At 40.7% G+C, this 5,898-nt stretch overlaps 1 long non-coding RNA gene across 1 annotated transcript; it reads right to left on the bottom strand.

Moving 5' to 3' along the window:
* Positions 1–474: 474 nt before the first annotated feature.
* On the bottom strand, positions 475–3,292 carry LOC130251537 (uncharacterized). The gene is made up of 3 exons (XR_008840179.1): positions 2,505–3,292; positions 1,259–1,369; positions 475–656 (listed from the first exon to the last, which is right to left on the bottom strand). It is a non-coding gene; the product is annotated as an uncharacterized LOC130251537 (long non-coding RNA).
* Between the last annotated feature and the right edge of the window lie 2,606 nt (positions 3,293–5,898).

Raw genomic sequence — 5,898 nt, 5'->3', positions numbered from 1 at the left:
CTCAATAGAACTTGGCCTTATCCAGAGGAAACCCATTTTTCACTGGTCACAGGTGTTTTTGGCAAACAAAAAATCCAAACTATTTTCCATTTTAATGAACTATGATAGCTGTTCTTCTCCCTTTCCTCTCCCTGACCTCACCGCACATTAAGGTGAGCCAAAAGTCCCAATCCAATCCCAACACCCCCTTCCCACCTGGCTGCACTACACTCTGAATGGCTACATGGGCAAATGGACTAAGAGCCACTGTAGCTCTGGGAAAGATATTCAGCCTCAGAAAAGGAGACTGAGCACTCAAACGCACTATGGGATGCACCATCTGTACGACAGGGACTTAAAGTGAAACAGGAAGCACTGAGGCTGGACATTTAGAAGCAACATCCAGGTCATTTTCCAGTCATTAAACACAGATGAGGAAAGGAGAAAGAAAACTAAGCCAAGAAAAATAATGGAAAGAAAAAAAAAAGCAAAAAAACAAAACAAAAAAAAAAAACCAACAAAAAATCAATCAACTTGTACAGCTTCAAAAGCTAATTATCACAACTTCATCTAGGGCTGGGACACTGTGTACCTTCCTGCTTTATTTCACTGAGGCCAGGAGACTTTTAGTTCAGAGGATGTACCAAAAGCAATGCCTCCATTTTTGTAGTGGAAACCTGCCAGGAAAGAAAACAGAAAAATCCATGCATGCATCTATAATAGGTTGTGGTGAGCATGAAACAAGAATAGCAAGTCAGGGAACCTTCAGATTTTGCAGGAATGGAACTTCCATTCCCTTCCACAAGTTAAACACGCTATCCCAAAAAGATTTTTCTCATGGGAAAAAGTAAGCAATCAGGAATGGAAACAAACTGATTAGAACTGATTACGTTGCTACCTCTGAGATGCCTTCAGACATTTGGGACAACCTGCATATATATATACTTAGACACATACACAAACAGCTGACTACTTTTTGGGTTTAAGATGGAAAGAAAAATATCCATATTGCAATACACAATAAAAAAAATGAGAGGACAGAAGGAATTTAATTGGATTGCTTTTCAAAACCACCTTTGTGTTGTATGACTTTTTGTGGTGAATTTCAAGGTTTTTCAATTTTTGGGAGAACATGCAGACTAAACACTGAATCTCCACAAATAAACCCTAAATAAAACCAAAAGCATTATATGAAGTCTATTTTAAATAATGGGCAATGAAATTTTATTTTTTAAAGGATAAATGAGGTTAGTTTAAGTGTAGTTGCTTTCAGACTCACCTGCAGGCATGCATCCACCAAACTGACAAATTTGAAATGGTCTTCAAATCCAGCTCCAAATCGACTTTGACAGCTCCACCTTGATGGACAGATAAAGTACACTGACCTCTCCTTTAATTAAGAAAGGGTATGTTAAATAGCATCTGTGGGAGGACATTTCAGAACAGGCATGCAAGACACACATATGCTATCCAAACCCACTCCATTTAAAATGGGCAAACAATCCCAGGGAAAGGGAAGAGGGCAAGAACTATCTGACCAATAGTTTAAATACAGTTTATTTTCTTCAAATGTAGCTGGCATCAAATGTCTTTCTGTACACAGAAAGTTCAGTGGGGTAGGAAGAGCTATTTTAGGGTTGAAGGAAGGTCAGCAGAACACAAGACAAACACTGGTGTTTCAAGGCTCTTGTAAGGATGCTAAACTTGACACGGCTTTTTAGGAAAATGTATTTGTACTAAAGAGATTCTGGCAGAGGACTTTATAATGATTAAATGCATTAAGTGAAGGACTCATTTTTTGGTCAGTAATGTGTCTTTTCTAATGCTTGGAGCTGTGCTATTGGGATTTTTTTCATAACAACTAACAGAAAAAAGGGATTTTTAGTTTTAGGGTTTGGAGATTCTTTTTAGGGGGCGAGTATTTTTGGGTTTGTTTTAAATTAAATGACATAATATTATAACCTATCTGGGAAAATAAGGATATAGTTTTCTTTTGAGAAGCAGACCAAAAAAGAGCTTTTGTAGTCAAGCAAAGTAACTAAGGCTGCAGACACACTCTAAATTCCATAGGTGCAGGAGCTAATCTCTTCTGCTTCCCACACAAGGAGACTATCCAGCCAAGCCATCCATAGCTCCACTTTCTCTACAGCTGGTAAGTGCAATATTTACTGTGAGGGTGGTGAAGCACTGACACAGGCTGCCCAGAGAAGCTGTGGAAGTCACAATCCTGGAAGTATTCAAGGCCAGGTTGAATGGCTCTGAGTAAACTGGTCTAGTGAAAGGAAGGTGTCGCTGTCCATGGCAGGGGGTTGGAACAAGATCACCTCTTCCAACCTAATTTATTCTGTGTTCCATAAAGAATAAAAAATGGGGAAAGCACACAATTATTTTTTTTTTAATTTTAGCAGCTTTCCGTTATCTGCTTCACTGCCTGACTTCCCTCAGCTCCAGCTGCACATTCAAACTAAAGAAATCAGATAGATTCTGCTCTTGGCAATCTTAAAATAGGTATGTATGTCACTTACCCCCTCATGGCAGCACACCACTGACACCAGCACTGCTGCCACCACTTTCCGAGAGATTCCACAAGGCCATCCTGAGCCCAGGTGATAAACTGTGCCAGGTTATCAGCAGTGCCACAGAACTCCCAGCAAGCTGTTTAAATTTTATCTGCTCTCAGCATCCTCCCAGGGGCTGAAAAGGCTCAGTAGCTTCCTGGAGCACAGCTGCTCCCAGAATAGGCCCTCTGAGAGCACACAGCCAACACTGCCACTCAGCTTAAAAAAGAAGAGTCTTGCTCTGATGGAGATCCCAGCTGACCACTTGGACAGATGTTTGGGTAGCATAGCTCAGTACAGTTTCTCCAACCAGAGAGTAGCAGCACACAGGGTTGTCTGCAAGCAAGATGCAGCACAGACTTCTGCTCCATCAGACCCAGTGCCCAAGAGCTGCTCTTATTTGAATCAGCTTTTGAAGGACTCCAGTCTGTGCCTTTGCATGTCAAGTAAGGTTGAGCTTATTAAAATCACTTCCAGGGCTGAGAAGATGCTTTCAGAATTTCATGGAAAAAAATGATCTATTTTTCCAGACTTTTTGCAACTAAGTTCAGAATGATGGTTCTATTTGGCTTGCTGGTTCTCTTCAAGATTAACAACACAGTAACCTGCACCCCTAATTACGATGTTTGTGACTCACATTTCTGAGCACATGAATATGAACTGGAAGATATTTAGTTCTGCTAAAAGTCATGCAGCCCAGGATGTGGAAAACTACCATTGGACAGCTTTAGGTTTATTAAACAGAAATAAACGACAACTGAATGTTAGCTGTTCCTTGAGGTAACTGCAAGGACAATATTCTGCTTTACCTTGAATAAATCCAAGGAATGGAGAGTGAATATGGACCCCCCAAACTGCACAACTGTAAATACAGTGGAACATAATTTTTTAATGAGTGAAGTCTTTACATTTGAAAGAATCTAGGACATTGTTGGTACTCTTGATCTCTACCATGAATATTCTTGCAGCCCAACTATCACTGTGGCTTTTGATCTTTTTTCAAAAATCTGAAGTTTTCAAAGGATGCAGGAAGTTGGCCCTGTGGCCCATGCTGTGTGAAGAGATGAAGCAAGTATTTTCCAAGTCTGAACTAAACGTCTATTGCTTTATTTTCTGCAGCCAGAGAAGACTGCACTCTTACCCATCTATTTTAATCCTACATGTCTATGTGTGAAATCTCCAAAAAAATGAAGAGATTTAGCTGCCACTTTTAACTTATGCCAAAGGGATGTTGATAGGTCTGCTAAAAATAACTGTCCATGACTTACTAAAAGTAATTGTGGCTCCTGACTGAGGAATTGACATCCTACATAATCTTTTGAAGACAAACCTCAATTAACAGTGAATGAAGCTCTTTTTGGAACTCAACAATAAAGAAGCTATGAGGGTTAGCACATCAGTGAAGTAATTGTTTCACTATGCTTATTATCTAGTGCCTAAAGAAAGAAAGAACAGTCAGCTGTTAAACAAGCAGTGATAAGCTGTCAGAGCAATTTTATGCACTAGAGAAGATACAGTTCTCTACAATACCGCTCTTGGAGGAAAGGGGAATTTCAGCCAGCCTAGGTGTCACATGCATAACTGTCCAAGGACAAAGGGGAGGTGCTTTAACTTTATGTAGTGTCAGAAAAATGAGAAGTTCCCACCCAAACTCTTCACTGTAATGTACCACAGACTGCTCCATGTCCTTGCTCTGCACAGCTGGAAGGTAGTCTCTGCCTGATGTTTAGCTCAGGCTACAGTTACTTGTGGTTTGCTTTTATCAGTGTCTCTAAGTACCTGTAAGTGGGTATCAAGAGGAAGGATCCAGGCTCTTCTCAGTGGTGCCAAGGAATAGCACAGAGGCAGTGGGCAACAAATGGTGCACATAAGTTCCACCTGAATATGAAGAACTTCTTTACTGTGCAGGGGACCATGCACTGGAACAGACTGCCCAGAGAGGGTGTGAAGTCTCCCTCACTGAGGACATTCAAGAACCATCTGGACACAATCCTGTGCCATGTGCTCTGGAATGACTCTGCTTGAGCAGGAGGTCGGACCAGTGGCCCAGTGAGGTCCCTTCCAACCTGACCCACTCTGTGATTTCCTGAAGTCGATGTGATGAGCTCTGGTCCACTAGGGAGAGTGGCATTCCTCAATCCAGGTTATTGTTGAATACTGGGAATTGATGCTATTCCACAAACAGGGCTCATTCTCAGTCCATCTGCACAGAAACAACTGGAGAATATGGAACCACCCAGTACCTTGCCTTCATTGACAGTCCCATCTCGTGCAGCTCCAGCCCTCAGCACACACAGCCTCTACACACCCAACCCTTGCTCATCTCCTTTCCCCATCCAACCATTCCTGCTCCCTGGTCATGATCAGTAAGTAAATTTGTTACCAAAAAGGCCCAGTGTGTGAAACCCTGAGTCCACCAATTTCTTCAGACAAAATGCAAAGAATTACTAGTAACAGTGACATTCTAAGTTGAGATTGTTAATATTAACACAATGAAAATTATGTAAAATATAAATATTTATGAGGTATGAATACTGCCTCTCTTCCAGCTGATACACACATGGGCTTTATGCCCACATCACTTTTCAGAATCTTCTGTCCAAGTGAAACAGACTTTGCAAGTGTACTCCTCAGCCCTGAAGCTATCTAGCACAAGGAATTTCTTGTGGATCTTGAATGACAAAAAGGAAATATAAGGTGCTAGGACAGACCAAAAAAGAACACCCGGTGGCAGCCCTTTTTGAAACTTGCCATTTGTAGAGGCAAGATCTGTGAATTATGTCTTCTTACAGAGCAGCAGAGTGATGCCTTTGGAAGGCTGTTTTTCTCCTTAGGATGCAGAAGCAGTTCTTTCTTGGGTTTTTTGAAGGGAGAGCAGGCTTGGGTGAAAATGTACTCATCACTAATCTTAAGCAACCCAAAAATTTCTGCTTTTAACAACTGTCATTCCTGTACACAGTCTTCTGCAAGAACTATTGGTATAATAAGTGCTGTTAAAAAAACCTTTGGTATTATACTCTGAGACATGATGTGGATTGACTTGAGTAAACTCTCATATTTTTAAACCCATTTTCCCCTATTCTCATACATCTCTGGGAAAAAAAAGTTAAGTCTGTAAACGCCTTTTTCATTATCTAAATCATAAGGGTTGCAAAACTGAGTCTGATGACCACTTATATCTGATATTTCAGCTCTCTCACACATATCTTCTGGTTAACTGCATGTATTTCTGAGCTCAGAGGTAGGATTGAAAAATACAATCATCAGTATTAACTATATACGACATCCTGGAAACAGTAGTCAAAATTCAATGCTGAAACAGGAAACAAAAAAAATTCACAAACGTTACACCTTAAGAAAG

This window comes from Oenanthe melanoleuca, chromosome 3 (genome assembly GCF_029582105.1).
Source record: "Oenanthe melanoleuca isolate GR-GAL-2019-014 chromosome 3, OMel1.0, whole genome shotgun sequence".
Taxonomy (NCBI): domain Eukaryota; kingdom Metazoa; phylum Chordata; class Aves; order Passeriformes; family Muscicapidae; genus Oenanthe; species Oenanthe melanoleuca.
The sequence above is the reverse complement of the archived record's forward strand: the minus strand, read 5'-3'. Positions and strand labels throughout refer to the sequence as shown.